At 37.2% G+C, this 16547-nt stretch overlaps 1 protein-coding gene across 1 annotated transcript in view; it reads left to right on the forward strand.

Moving 5' to 3' along the window:
* The window catches only part of AMER1 (APC membrane recruitment protein 1), a 69036-nt gene extending 57263 nt beyond the window's left edge, over positions 1-11773 (forward strand). Inside the window, exon 4 of the transcript XR_009735081.1 lies at positions 8283-11773. The gene's annotated coding sequence lies outside the window, so the exon portion shown is untranslated. The remainder of the gene's footprint in view (positions 1-8282) is intronic.
* The last annotated feature ends 4774 nt before the right edge of the window (positions 11774-16547 follow it).

Below are 16547 nucleotides of genomic sequence, written 5' to 3' on the forward strand. Positions count from 1 at the left end.
TGCAATTATGGAGTTTGAGCATTCTTTGGCATTGCCTTTCTTTGGGATTGGAATGAAAACTGACCTTTTCCAGTCCTGTGGCCACTGCTGCGTTTTCCAAATTTGCTGGCATATTGAGTGAAGCACTTTCACAGCATCATCTTTCAGGATTTGAAATAGCTCCACTGGAATTCCATCATCTCCACTAGCTTTGTTGGTAGTGATGCTTTCTAAGGCCCACTTTACTACACATTCCAGGATGTATGGCTCTAGGTGAGTGATCACACCATCATTATTATCATGGTCGTGAAGATGTTTTTTGTACAGTTCTTCTGTGTATTCTTGCCACCTCTTCTTAATATCTTCTGCTTCTGTTAGGTCCATACCATTTCTGTCTATCGAGCCCATCTTTGCATAAAATGTTCCCTGGGTATCTCTAATTTTCTTGAAGAGATCTCTAGTCTTTCTCATTCTGTTATTTTCCTCTATTTCTTTGCACTGATCACTAAGAAAGGCTTTCTTATCTGCCCTTGCTATTCTTTGGAACTCTGCATTCAGATGCTTATATCTTTCCTTTTCTCCTTTGCTTTTCACTTCTCTTCTTTTCACAGCTATTTGTAAGGCCTCCTCAGACAGCGACAGCCATTTTGCTTTTTTGCATTTCTTTTCCATGGGGACAGTCTTGATCCCTGTCTCCTGTGCAATGTCATGAAACTCCGTCCATAGTTCATCAGACACTGTGTCTACCAGATCTAGTCCCTTAAATCTATTTCTCACTTCCACTGTATAATCATAAGGAATTTGATTTAGGTCATACCTGATTGGTCTAGTGGATTTCCCTACTTCCTTCAATTTAAGTCTGAATTTGGCAATAAGGAGTTCATGATCTGAGCCATAGTCAGCTCCCGGTCTTGTTTTTGCTGAGTGTATAGAGCTTCTCCATGTTTGGCTGCAAAGAATATAATCAATCTGATTTTTGTGTTGACCATCTGGTGATGTCCATGTATAGAGTCTTCTCTTGTGTTGTTGGAAGAGGGTGTTTGCTATGATCAGTGCTTTTTCTTGGCAAAACTCTCTTAGTCTTTGCCCTGCTTCATTCTGTATTCCAAGGCCAAATATGCCTGTTACTCCAGGTGTTTCTTGACTTCCTGCTTTTGCATTTCCAGTCCCCTATAATGAAAAGGACATCTTTTTGGGTGTTAGTTTTAAAAGGTCTTGTAGGTCTTCATAGAACTGTTCAGCTTCAGCTTCTTTAGCCTTATTGGTTGGGACATAGGCTTGGATTACTGTGATAGTGAATGGTTTGCCTTGGAAATGAACAGAGATCATTCTGTCGTTTTTGAGATTGCATCCAAGTACTGCATTTCAAACTCTTTTATTGACCATGATGGTTACTCCATTTCTTCTGAGGGATTCCTGCCCACAGTAGTAGATATAATGGTCATCTGAGTTAAATTCACCCATTCCAGTCCATTTTAGTTCGCTGATTCCTAGAATGTTGATGTTCACTCTTACCATCTCCTGTTTGACCACTTCCAATTTGCCTTGATTCATGGACCTAACATTCCAGGTTCCTATGCAATATTGCTCTTTACAGCATCGGACCTTGCTTCTATCACCAGTCACATCCACAACTAGGTATTGTTTTTGCTTTGGCTCCATCCCTTTATTCTTTCTGGAGTTATTTCTCCATTGATCTCCAGTAGCATATTGGGCACCTACCGACCTGGGGATTTCCTCTTTCAGTATCCTATAATTTTGCCTTTTCATGCTGTTCAGGGGGTTCTCAAGACAAGAATACTGAAGAATATAATCCTTAGTAGAGTTTAAACTGAATTGTTTGTTGTGTAATCATCACTTCTGGGCTTAAAGGAAAAAAAAATGTTTTATGTGACTAAGACTAAGGAATGTAGAGCAAAAGATGTTTGTCCTTTCCTCCTCCTTGAAAAGTCCAGAACCCTTTCTCTTCCTTGGGATCCCCAGACCTGTCTCTCCTCCTCAGGGACCCTGAACTTCTTACCAACCTGCCTAGGAATTAACTCTCTCATTTCCATATCTTAGATATTGTAAATTTTGTTGTTGTTGCTATTTAGACACTAACTCATATTTGACTCTTTTGTGACCCCATGGACTGTAACCTGCAAGGCTACTCTGTCTGTGGGATAATCCAGGCAATTCTATTGGAGTGGGTTGCACTTTTCCTTCTCCACTATTGTAAATACTGCTGCAATTAACATTGGGATGCACATATATTTTCAAATTATGGTTTTCTCCATGTATATGCCTAGGAGTAGGATTTCTGGGTCATGTGGTAGCTTTATTTTTAGTTTTTTAAGAAGCTTCCATATTTGGCAAAACTAATACAATTATGTAAAGTTTAAAAATAAAATAAAATTAGAAAAAAAAAAAAGAAGCTTCCATAACGTTCTCCATTGTGGCTGTACCAATTGACGTTACCACTAACAGTGTAGGAGGGTTCCTTTTTCTCCACACCCTCTTCAGCATTTCAGTTCAGTTCAGTTCAGTCGCTCAGTCGTGTCCGACTCTTTGTGACCCCATGAATCACAGCATGCCAGGCCTCCCTGTCCATCACCAACTCCCGGAGTTCACTAAAACTGACATCCATCGAGTCAGTGATCGTTTGTAAAATTTTTCATAATGGCCATTCTGGCCAGTGTGAGGTGATATCACATTGTAGTTTGGATTTGCATTTCTCTAATAATTAGTGATGTTAAATATGTTTTTATGTGCTTTTTGGCCATCTATATGTGCTCTTGGGAGAAATATCTGTTTAGATCTACCATTAATTTTTTAACTGTTTTTATATTGAGCTGCATGAGCTATCTGTATATTTTACAGATTAATCCTTTGTCAGTTAGTTTGCTTCCAAATGTTTTCTCCTATTCTGAGCATTGTATTTTCATCTTGTTTATAGTTTCCTTTGCTGTGCAAAAGCTTTTAAGTTTAATTAGATTCAATTTTGTCTATTTTTGTTTTTATTTTCATTGTTCTAGGTAGTGGATAAAAAATGATCTTGCTATGATTTATGTCAGAATGTTTTGTGTATGTTTTCCTGTAAGAATTTTATAGTGTTCACCATATATTTAGATCTTTAATCCATTTTGAGTTCATTTTTGTGGATGGTGTTAAGGAGTGCTCTAATTTAATTTTTTTACATGTAGCTTCCCTGTTTTCCCAGCATCACTTATTGAACAGGCTGTCTTTTTCCCATTGTGTATTCTTGCCTACTTTGTCATAGATTTGTTGACCATAGGTGGGTGGGTTTATCTCTGGACTTTCTATCCAGTTTCATTGATCTATATTTCTGTATTTGTGCCAATTTCATACTGTTTCAATGACTGTAGCTTGGTAGTATAAATGGAAATCACGGTGCCTGATTCCTCCAGGTCTGTTTTAAATTCTCAAAATTCCTTGGCTATTTGACGTCTTTTATATTTTCATATTTTCATGGGGCTTCTTTGGTGGCTCAGTGGTAAAGAATCTGCCTGCTAAAGCAGGAAACACAGGTTTAATTTCTGGGTCTGGAAAAACCCCTGGAGAAGGGAATGGCAGCCCACTCCAGTATACTTGCCTGGAGAATCCCATGCACAGAGGAGCCTGGTGGGCTGCAGTCCATGGGATTGCAAAGTCAGACACGACATAGTGACTAAACTACCATATTTTCATATAATTTGTTAAATATTTTGTTCTAGTTCAGAGAAATATACCATTGGTAATTTTTCTTTTTACAAATTGAGTTCCATTATGATCTGAAACTTGACCTTTATTTCTCCCCATGTTGTATTGGTATTTGATGTGGTTTTCAATTTTTTAATGGATTTTTTAAAAAATTTAATTGAAAGTAAATTGCTTTACAATTTTGTGCTCAGTTCAGTCTCTCAGTTATGTCCAACTCTTTGCAACCCCATGGACTGCAGCACGCCAGGCTTGCCTGTCCATCATCAGCTCCTGAACCTTGCTCAAACTCATGTCCATCAAGTCGGTGATGCCATCCAACCATCTCATCCTCTGTTGCCCCCTTCTCCTCCTGCCTTCAGTCTTTCCCAGCATCAGGTTTTTTTTTTTTTTTTTTTTTTTCCAATGAGTCAGTTCTTCACATCAGGTAGCCAGATTACTGGAGCTTCAGTTTCAGCATCAGCCCTTCCAATGAATATTCAGGACTGATTTCCTTTAGGATGGACTGGTTGGATCTCCTTGCAGTCCAAGGGACTCTAAAGAGTCTTCTCCAACATCACAAGTTCAAATGTATCAATTCTTTGGTGCTCAGCTTTCTTTATGGCCCAACTCTCACATCCATATATGACTACTGGGGAAACCAAAGCTTTGACTAGACAGACCTTTGTTGGCAAAGTAATGTCTCTGCTTTTTAATATGCTAGGTTGGTCATAACTTTCATTCCAAGGAGTAAACGTCTTGTAATTTAATGGCCGAAGTCGCCATCTGCAATGATCTTGGAGCCCTCCAAAATAAAGTTTGTCACTGTTTCCATTTTTTCCCCATCTATTTTCCATGAAGTGATGGGACCAGATGCCATGATCTTCGTTTTCTGAATGTTGAGTTTTAAGCCAACTTCTTCACTCTCCTCTTTCACTTTCCTCAAGAGGCTCTTTAGTTCTTCTTCACTTTTTGCCATAAAGGTGGTGTCATCTGCATATCTGAGGTTATTGATATTTCTCCCAGCAATCTTGATTCCAATTTGTGCTTCCTCCAGTCCAGCGTTTCTCATGATGTACTCTACATAGAAGTTAAATAAGCAGGGTGACAATATACAGCCTTGATGCACTCCTTTTCCTATTTGGAACCAGTCTGTTGTTCTATGTCCAGTTCTAACTGTTGCTTCCTGACCTGCATACAGATTTCTCAAGAGGAAGGTCAGATGGTCTGGTATTCCCATGTCTTTAAGAATTTTCCACAGTGTGTTGTGGTCCACAGAATCAAAGACTTTGGCATAGTCAATAAAGCAGAAATATATGTTTTTCTGGAACTCTCTTGCTTTTTCGATGATCCAACAGTTGTTGGCAATTTGATCTCTGGTTCCTCTGCCTTTTCTAAATCCAGCCTGAACATCTGGACATTCATAGTTTGCATACTTTTGAAGCCTCCCTTGGAGAATTTTGACATTACTTTGCAATTGTGCTGTAGTTTGAGCATTATTTGGCATTCCCTTTCTTTGGGATTAGAATGAAAACTGACTTTTTCCAGTCCTGTGGCCACTGATGAATTTCCCAGATTTGCTGGCATATTGAGTGCAGCACTTTTACAGCATCTTCTTTTAGGATTTGAAATAGATCAACTGGAATTCCATCACCTCCACTAGCTTTATTCGTAGTGATGCTTCCTAAGGCCCACTTGACTTTGCATTCTCGGATGTCTGGCTCTAGTTGAGTGATCATACCATCGTGATTATCTGGGTCATGAGGTCTTTTTTGTATAGTTCTTCTGTGTATTCTTGCCACCTCTTCTTAATATCTGCTGCTTCTGTTAGGTCCATACCATTTCTGACCTTAATTGAGCCCATCTTTGCATGAAATAGTGCTCTGGTACCTCTAATTTTCTTGAGATCTCTAGTCTTTCCCATTGTATCGTTTTCCTCTATTTCTTTGCACTGATCACTGAGGAAGCCTTTCTCATCTCTCCTTGGTATTCTTTGAAACTATGCATTCAAATGGGTATGTCTTTCATTTTCTCCTTTGCTTTTTGCTTCTCTTCTTTTCACAACTGTTTGTAAGGCCTCCTCAGACAGACACCTTGCTTTTTTGCACTTCTTTTTCTTGGTAATGATCTTGATTCCTGTCTCCTGTACAATGTCACGAACCTCCATCCGTAGTTCTTCAGGCACTCTGTAAATCACCTAATGCTTTATTTTACAGATAGACCCAGACATATAACTACTAAATCAGTCCCCACCAATCTTTGGGAGGTATGCTTTTCATGGCAGCCAGTTTTCTGAGCAGTGAGCAAAGCGAGAAGTACAGAAAGTAAGAGAAATGCATTTCTCAGTAGAGGGAGAAACAATAGCTCATATATATGAGTGCCTCTTATGTGATGGTTACTGTTCTTAAGCTATGCGTGCTCAGTGACTCAGTCCTGTCTGACTTTTTGTGACCTCATGAACTGTAGCTTGCTAGGCTCCTCTGTCTATAGAATTCTTCAGGCAAGAATACTGGAATGGATTGCCATTTTCAATTCCAGGGGATCTTCCTGACCTAGGGATCAAACCCATGTTTCTTGCATCTCCTGCATTGGCGGGTAGATTCTTAACCATGTTTGCATAGTTAATAAGTGGCAGAGTCGGAAATGAGACTGAGGCAGTCTGATTCCTGAGCCTAAAATCCTTTTTCATCTCTTCACTTTTTTCTTGTCTTCCATCCCACATATGATCAGTCACTAAATTAAAGAAATGCTTCTTTTTTATTGAAATGTAATTGACATTAATTTCAGAGGTACAGCATAATATAATTTGTATATGTATTAGGAAATGCTCACCACAATAAGTCTAGTTAACATCCATCACCACAAATAGTTTCAATATTTTTCTTATAATGAGAATTTTTTAGATATACTCTCTTAGCAACTTTCAAATATGAAATAAAGTATTTTTTAACTATAGTCAACCTTCTGTAAATTACATGTCCAGGACTTACTTATTTTATAATTGGAAATTTGTACTTTTACCTCCTTACTCATTTTGTTTGCTTTTCACACCCCACCTCTAGTAACCTCCAATCTGTTTTCTCTATATATGAGTTCAACTTTTTTTAGGATTTGTAAAATATTCCATTTATAATTGAGATCATACTGCAGTTGTCTTTTTCTGTCTGACTTATTTCACCTGGAATAATGCCCTCAACATCGATCTCTGTTTTCACAAATTGCAATATTTCCATTTTGTGGCCAAATACCATTCTATTGTATGTGTGTGCTGCTGCTGCTGCTAAGTTGCTGCAGTCATGTCCGACTCTGTGGAACCCCATAGACAGTAACCCACCAGGCTCCCCTGTCCCTGGGATTATCCAGGCAAGAACACTGGAGTGGGATGCCATTTCCTTCTCCAATGTACAAAAGTGAAAATTGAAAGTGAAGTCGCTGAATACTGTCCAAACCTTAGCGACCCCATGGACTGCAGTCCATCAGGGTTCTCCATCGATGGGATTTTCCAGGCAAGAGTACTGGAGTGGGTTGCCATTGCCTTCTCTGTTGTATGTGTGTGTGTATATAAATATATAGATAGATAGATAGATAGATACAATACATGTATATTATAATAATGCTATGTATATATGTATAATATATATACATATATGTACAATATATGTATAATATAATATCTGTATATATAATATACAAATATATTATATATATATCACATTTTATTTATCCATTAATCCATCAATATACAATTAGATTGTTTACAGTTCTTGGCTGTTGTAAATAATGCTGCAGTGAACACAGGATTGCATATACATTTTCTTTTATTCTATCGTCAATGTTTATTATTTTGACTTTTCAAAAATAATACATAAATTTAATCATTTTACATGGAAGTTTTGAAATTGGATTTTCTTTTACTCAACATAATTATCTGGAGTTCATTTAGATTGTTGCATATATCAATAGTTTGTTCTTTTTATTGCAGTGCAGTATTCATGATATGACTGTACCACTGTTTGTTTAATCATTCCCACATTGATAAACATCTGGGTTTTTTCTAGTTTTGTGATATTACAAAGAAAGCTGTTATGAACATTTATATACAGGTTTATAGTTAACCTAAATTTTCATATTACTAGTATAAATATCCAGGATTATGATATGTGAGGCTGTGGTAGTTTTGTTGCATGTTTAGTTTTTTAAAATTTTTAAGAAATTTTCAAAGTGCTATCCTGAGTGGCTGTACTATTTTACATTCCCATTAATAGCATATGAATAATTTAGTTTTTCCATATCCTCAAAGTTTCATATTGTTATTATTGTCATTTTTTTTTGGCTTAGTGATTCTGAAAGACATGATAAAATCTCATATTAGTATTATTCAACATTTCCTTAAGGTTGATGTAGTTGAACATCTCATGTACTTATTTGCTACCTGGATACCATCTTCAGTGAAATGTCTTTCCTTCATTCTACTAAGATTTTTTTTTTACTGTTGAGTATTGAGAATTCTCCATATTTTATTATTTATTTATTTTTATTTTCTTTGTTTATTTTTTATTGAAGTATAGTTGACTTACAATGTATTTATTATTTTCAAGTGTATAAAAAAGCGATTCTTTTTTTTACAGGTTATATTCAATTTAAAGTTATTATAAATGCACCCCAGTTTCCACTGCAGCATTATTTGCAATAGCCAGGATATGGAGGCAACCTAAATATCCATCAAGAGATGAATGAATGAAGAAGATGTGGTACATATATACAATGGAATATTCAGTTCAGTTCAGTTCAGTCGCTCAGTCGTGTCCAACTCTGTGACCCCATGAATCGCAGCATGCCAGGCCTCCTTGTCCATCACCAACTCCAGGAGTTCACTCAGACTCATGTCCATCGAGTCAGTGATGCCATCCAGTCATCTCATCCTCTGTTGTCCCCTTCTCCTCCTGCCCCCAATCCCTCCCAGCATCAGAGTCTTTTCCAACGAGTCAACTCTTCGCATGAGGTTGCCAAAGTACTGGAGTTTCAGCTTTAACATCATTCCTTCCAAAGAAATCCCAGGGCTGATCTCCTTTAGAATGGACTGGTTGGATCTCCTTGCAGTCCAAGGGACTCTCAAGAGTCTTCTCCAACACCACAGTTTAAAAGCATCAATTCTTCGGCGCTCAGCCTTCTTTACAGTCCAACTCTCACATCCATACATGACCACAGGAAAAACCATAGCCTTGACTAGACGAACCTTTGTTGGCAAAGTAATGTCTCTGCTTTTGAATATGCTATCTAGGTTGGTCATAACTTTCCTTCCAAGGAGTAAGTGTCTTTTAATTTCATGGCTGCAGTCACCATCTGCAGTGATTTTGGAGCCCCCCAAAAATAAAGCCTGACCCTGTTTCCATTGTTTCTCCATCTATTTGCCATGAAGTGATGGGACCAGATGCCATGATCTTCGTTTTCTGAATGTTGAGCTTTAAGCCAACTTTTTCACTCTCCACTTTCATGTTCATTAAGAGGCTTTTGAGTTCCTCTTCACTTTCTGCCATAAGGGTGATGTCATCTGCATATCTGAGGTTATTGATATTTCTTCTGGCAATCTTGATTCCAGCTTGTGCTTCTTCCAGTCCAGTGTTTCTCATGATGTACTCTGCATATAAGTTAAATAAGCAGGGTGACAATATACAGCCTTGACGTACTCCTTTTCCTATTTGGAACCAGTCTGTTGTTCCATGTCCAGTTCTAACTGTTGCTTCCTGACCTGCATACAGATTTCTCAAGAGGCAGGTCAGGTGGTCTGGTATGGAATATTACTCAGCCATCAAAAAGCTAATAATGCCATTTGCAGTAACATGGATGGACCTAGGGATTGTCATATTGAGTGAAGTAAGTCAGACAAAGGCAAATATCATATAATGTTGCTTATATGTACAATCTAAAAAAATGGTACAAATAAATTTATTTACAAAACAGGAATTGAGTCAGAGATATAGAAAACAAATTTATGGTAAGCAATGGGGAAAGGGGAAAGGGACAAATTGGGAGACTGAGATTGATATATACATACTACTATGTATAAAATTAATAACTAATAAAGACCTACTATATAGCACAGGGAACTCAATACTCTGTAATAACAAGAATGGTTAAAGAATCAGAAAAAGAGTGAATATATGTATATGTATACCTGATTCACTTTCCTATACAGCAGAAGCTTACACATTACAAATAAATTATACTCCAATGAAAAATTTAAAAATATAGTTATTATGAAATATTGGCTATATTCCCTGTGCTAGGCAGTATATCCTTGTAGGTTATTTCATTCATAGCACTTTGTACCTCTTGATCCCCTACCCCAATCTTGACCCTCCTCCCTTTCCCTCTCCTTTCTGATAACTACTAGTTTGTTCTCTCTATCTGTGCATCTGTTTCTTTTTTTGTTATATTAACTAGTTTTTTTTTTTTCTTTTTGTATTTTAGATTCCACATGTAAGTGATTTCATGCAATATTGTCTTTCTCTGTCTGACTTATTTCACTAGGCACAATGTCCTTCAACTCCATCCATGTTGTTGCACATGGCAAAATTTTACATCTTCATCCATTAATCTGTTGATGGATACTTAGATTATTTCCATCTTTTGGGTATTGTAAATAATTTTGTTATGAACATTGGAGTGCATATGTTGTTGTTGGTTTTTTTTTTTTCAAATTAGTTTTTAGTTTTCTTTGGATATATATCCAGGAGTGAAATTGCTGAATCATAAGGTAATTCTGTTTTTCATTTTTTGAGGAGCTTCCATACTGTTTTACACGTGGCCCACACCAATTAATGTTTCTACCAATGATGTACAAGTATTCATTTTTCTCTACATCTTTGTCAGCTCTTGTTATTTCTTGTGTTTTTTTGATAATAGCCATTTTAACAGGTGTGACAGGATAACTCATTGTGAATTTGATTTGCACTTCCTTGATGAGTAGTGATATTAAAATATTTTCATGTATCTGTTTGCCATCTGTATGTCTTCTTTGGAAAAATATCTATTCAGATCCTCTGACCATTTTATAATTGGATTTTGTTTGTTTTTGCTATTAAGTGGTATGAGTTCATTATATATTTTGGATATTAACCTCTCATCAGATACATGAATTTCAAATATTTCCCCCCATTTGGTATGTTGCCTTTTCATTTTTTTGATGATTTCATTTGTTATGCAGAGGTATTTTAGTTTGATATCGCATTTGCTTCCTTTTTCTTTTGTTGCTTTTATTTTGATGTTAAATCCAAAAAAAAAAAAAAAATCACAAAGACTGATGTCAAAGAGCTTACCACCTGTTTTTTTCTAGGAATTTTGCAGTTTCAGGTCTTGCATTCACATTTTAAATTCATTTTTAAAATATATTTAAAATATTTAGTAAAGACAAGCACACATATTAACAAGTAAAGTAGAAACCAAAAATACTTGAAGTGAGAGAAACACTCAATTTCCTACTTTTTCCCACTCCCAGTGCAATTTCTGTAGAAACAATTATTTTATTTTATTTATCTTTAATATAAATTTCTTTATTTTAATTGGAGGCTAGTTACTTTACAATATTGTATTGGTTTTGCCATACATCAACATGAATCCACCACGGGTGTACATGTATTCCCCATCCTGAATCCCCTTCCCACCTCCCTCCGCATACCATCCCTCTGGGTCATCCCAGTGCACCAGCCCTGAGCATCCTGTATCATGCATCAAACCTGGACTGGTGATTCATTTCACATATGATATTATACAGAAACAATTATTTTAAATTATTTTCTTGAAAAATCCCTCCGTATGTGCTAAGAAAAAAACATCCATACACATTGCATTCTCTGTTTCCTCTTAGGATATTGAGGATTTACTCTTTTACACCACTTTCCAACATTACACTCATCCTTAAAAAGTAATAATAAATCTTAATTTTAGGTAAATCAGCTAACAATATTTGCATTAACAAGAATAAATAAATTATTTCTTTAGTGTCAAGTATTGACCTTCATTGCATTTTATTTCTGCTAAAATTTTGTTTGCTATATTTGATTATTGTTTTGCATATTGTTAGAAGAGACATTCTTAAATAAATGTTTATTTTACTCAACTGTTTCATCAGAGTCATTTTAATATACATAGAAAAAAATTGAGCCCAATATTCTTCTGTTGCACTCTAGGCCAGTGGCTGAGGACCATGGCGACAGTCCTAAGAGTTCCTTTGTGTATGATCCTAAATAGGATCCACTGCATCCTAACTCATAAGATTTTCCTTCTTGGTATAAGCACTACCATAATCTTCAGTGCTTTCTAGAAAGAGTGTATCAATTCAGTTTAGTTGCTCAGTTGTGTCTGACTCTTTGTGACCCCATGGACTGCAGCACACCAGGCCTCCCTGTTCATCACCAACTCCCAGAGCTTGTTAAAATTCATGTCCATCAAGTTGGTGATACCATCTCATCCTCTGTTGTCCCCTTCTTCTACACCTTCAATCTTTTCCAGCATCAGGGTCTTTTCAAATGAGTCAGTTCTTTGCATCAGGTTGCCAAAGTACTGAAGTTTCAGCTTCAGCATCAGTCCTTCCAATGAATATTCAAGACTGATTTCTTTAGGATGGACTGGCTGGATCTTCTTGCAGTCCAAGGGACTCTGAAGAGTCTTCTCCAACACCACAGTTCAAAAGCATCAATTCTTCGGTTCTCAGCTTTATGGTCCAACTCTCACATCCATACGTGACTGCTGGAAAAACCATAGCTTTGACTAGATGGACCTATGTTGGCAAAGTAATGTCTCTGCTTTTTAATATCTTGTCTAGGTTGGTTATAACTTTTTTTCCCAAGGAGCTTCTTTTAATTTCATGGCTGAAATCACCAGCTTCAGTGATTTTGGAACCCAGGAAAATAAAGTCTCTCACTATTTCCGTTGTTTCCGCATCTATTTGCGATGAAGTGAGGGGGCTTGACGCCATGATCTTCGTTTTTTGAATGTTGAATTTTAAGCCAGCTTTTCCTCTCTCCTCTTTCACTTTCACCAAGAGGCTCTTTAGTTCCTCTTCGCTTTCTGCCATAAGGGTGGTGTCATCTGAATATCTGAGGTTATTGATATTTCTCCTGGCAATCTTGATTCCAGCTTGTGCTTCATCCAGCCTGGTATTTCTCATGATGTACTCTGCATATAAATCAAATGCGCAGCGTGACAATATACAGTCTTGATGTACTCCTTACCCAACTTGAAACCAGTCCACTCTTCCTTGTCCATTTCTAACTGTTGCTTCTTGACCTGCATACAGATTTCTCAGGAGGCAGGTAAGGTGGAATGATATTCCCATCTCTTGAAGAATTTGCTAGTTTGTTGTGATCCACACAGTCAAAGGCTTTGGCATAGCCAATAAAGGAGAAATAGATGTTTTTCTGGAATTGTCTTGCTTCTTCTATGATCCAACAGATGTTGGCAATTTGATCTCTGATTCCTCTGCCTTTTCTAAATCCAGCTTGAACAACTGAAAATTCTTGGCTCATGTACTGTTAAAGCCTCTCTTGGAGAATTTTGAGCACTACTTTGCTAGCATGTGAGATGTATGCAATTTTGCAGTAATATGAAAATTCTTTGTCATTGCCGTTCTTTAGAATTGACATGAAAACTGACCTTTTGCAGTTCTGTGGCCACTGCTGAGTTTGCTAAATTTGCTGTTATATTGAATACAGCACCTTCACAGCATTATTTTTTAGGACTTGAAATGGATCAGCTGGAAATTCCATCACCTCCACTAGCTTTGCTTGTAGTGATGCTTCCTAAGTCCCACTTAACTTTACATTCCAAGATGTCTGGCTCTAGTTAAGTAATCACACCATTGTGGTTGTCTGTGTCATTAAGATCCTTTCTGTTTAGTTCTTCTGTATATTCTTGCCACCTTTTCTTAATATCTTCTGCTTCTGTTAGGTCCATATGGTTTTTGTCCTTTATTGTGCCCATCTTTGCATGAAATTCCCTTGTTGTCTCTAATTATCTTGAAGAGGTCTCTGGTCTTTCCATTTCTATCGTTTTCCTCTAATTCTTTGAGTTGATCACTGAGGAAGGCTTTCTTAACTCTCTTTGCTATTCTTTGGAACTCTACATTCAGATGGTTATATCTTTCCTTTTCTCCTTTGCCTTTAGCTTCTCTTCTTTTCTCAGCTATTTGTAAGGCCTCCTAGGACAACCATTTTGCATTTTTGCGTTTCTCTTCCTTGGGGATAGTCTTAATCACTGCTTCCTGTATGATGTCACGAACCTCTGTCTACAGTTCTTCAGACACTCGTCTGTCAGATCTAATCCTTTGAATCTGTTTGTCACTTCCACTGTATAATCATAAGGGATTTGATTTAGGTCATATATGAATGACCTAGTGAATTTCCCTACTTTCTTCCATTTAAATATGAGTTTTGCAATAAGGAGTTCATGATTTGAGCCATAGTCATCTCCCAGTCTTGTTTTTGCTGACTGTATAGAGCTTCTCGAACTTCGGCTGAAAAGAATACAATCAATCAGATTTCAGTATTGACCAGCTGGTTATGCCATGTGTAGAGTCATCTCCTGTGTTGTTGGAAGAGGGTATTTTTTATGACCAGTGCATTCTCTTGGCAAAACTTTGTTAGCCTTTGCCTGGCTTAATTCTGTACTCCAAGGCCAAATTTGCCTGTTACTCCAGGTATCTCTTGACTTCCTGCTTTTGCATTCCAGTCCCCTGTGATGAAAAGTGCATCTCGTTTTGTGTTAATTCTAGAAGGTCTTGTAGGTCATTATAGAACAGCTCAACTTCAACTCCTTCATCATTAGTGATTGGGGCATAGACTTGGATTGCTGTGATATTGAATGGTTTGCCTTGGAAATGAACAGAGATCATTCTGCCATTTTGAGATTTTACCACACTGCTGCATTTCAGACTCTTGTTGACTATGAGGACTACTCCATTTCTTCTAAGGGATTTCTGCCCACAGTAGTAGATATAATGGTCATCTGAGTTAAATTCACCCATTCCAGTCCATTTTAGTTCACTGATTCCTAAAATGTCAATGTTCACTCTTGCCATCTCCTATTTGATCAGTTTCATTTACCTTGATTCATGGACCTAAGATTCCAGGTTCCTATGCAATATTGTTCTTCACAACCTTGGACTTTACTTCTTTCACTAGTCACATTCACGACTGGGCATTGTTTTCACTTTGGGTCTATCTCTTCATTCTCTCTGGAGTTATTTCTCCACTGATCTCCAGTAGCATATTGGTCACCCACCGACTTGGGGAGTTCATTTTTCAGTGTCCTATCTTTTTGCCTTTTCATACTGTTCATGGGGTTCTCAAGGCAAGAATGCTGAAGTGGTTTTCCATTCTTGTCTCCAGTGGACCACATTTTGTCAGAACTTTCCACCATGACCCATCTGTCTTGGATGATTCTCCATGGCATGGCTCATGGTTTCATTGAGTTAGACAAGGCTGTGCTCCATGTGATCAGTTGGTTAGTTTTCTGTGATTGTGGTTTTCATTCTGTCTGCCTTCTGATCATACCTCCCTGCCAAGAGTCACCACAGGAAAAAGTGCATAGAACAAGAATATATGCATCCATGCATGCTGAAAGTGTCTTTATTTAACTCACATTATGATTGGTGATTTTTTAAAAATTGGTGGATAACTGCTTTGCAATATTGTATTTGTTTCTACTACACAAAATCATTAATCAGTCATAAGTATACATATATCTCCTCCCTCTTGAACCTCCTCCCACAGCCCCATCCCACTCCTTTAGGTCATCACAGAGCACCAGGATGAAATCCCTGTGTCATACAACTTCCAACTAGCTGTTTTACAAATGGAAATGTATATATTTCAATCCTACTTGCTCAGTTCATCTCACTCTCTCCTTAACCCACTGTGTTCACATGTCTTTTCTCTATGTAGGCATCTCTATTTCTGCCCTGCAAACATGCTCATCAGTACCATTTTTTAGATTCCATAGATATGCATTAATTTTTTATATCTGTTTTTATCTTTCTGACTTTATTCTGTATAACAGGCTTTAGGTTCATCTACCTCTGTTCAATTGACTTAAACCCATTCCTTTTTGTATCTGAGTCATATTCCATTGTATATATGTACCACAGCTTCTTTATCCGTTCATCTGTTGATGGACATCTAGACTGGTTCCATGTCATAACTATTGTAAATTGTTCTACAATTAACACTGGATACAAATGTCTTTTGGAATTATGGTTTTCCCAGTATATATAACAACCGAGCTTGGTGGGCTATAGTCCATGTGGTCACAAGGAATCCAACATGCCTGAGCATGCACACACACACATGCATAGTAGTGGGATTTCTGGGACATATGGTAGTCTTATTCCTAGCTTTCTAAGGAATCTCCATACTGTTCTCCATAATGGCTGTATCAATTTACATTCCCACCAACAGTGCAAGAGGGTTCCCTTTTCTCTACATCCTCTCCAGCATTCCTTGTTTGTAGGTTTCTTCATGAGGGCCATTCTGAACTACCTCTTTGTAGTTTTGATTTTCTTTTTCTAATAATGAGCAATTTTGAATACCTTTTCACTTGTTTGTTGGCCAATTGGATGTCTTCTCTGGAGAAATGTCTGTTTAGGTCTTCCACCCAGTTTGAATGAGTGGTTTGATTTTTCTGATATTATGCTGCATGAGATGCTTGTAAATTTTGGAGATTAAGCCTTTGTCAGTTGCTTCATTTGCAATTCTTTTCATCTTATGTATAGTTTCCTTTGCTGTGCTAAAGCTTTTAAGTTTAATTGGGTCCCATTTGTTTATTTTTGTTTTTACTTTCATTATTCTAGGAGGTGGGTCAAAGAGGATTTTTTTTTAACATAAATTTATTTATTT

The sequence above is a fragment of the Bos javanicus genome, chromosome X (assembly GCF_032452875.1).
Source record: "Bos javanicus breed banteng chromosome X, ARS-OSU_banteng_1.0, whole genome shotgun sequence".
Taxonomy (NCBI): Eukaryota; Metazoa; Chordata; class Mammalia; order Artiodactyla; family Bovidae; genus Bos; species Bos javanicus.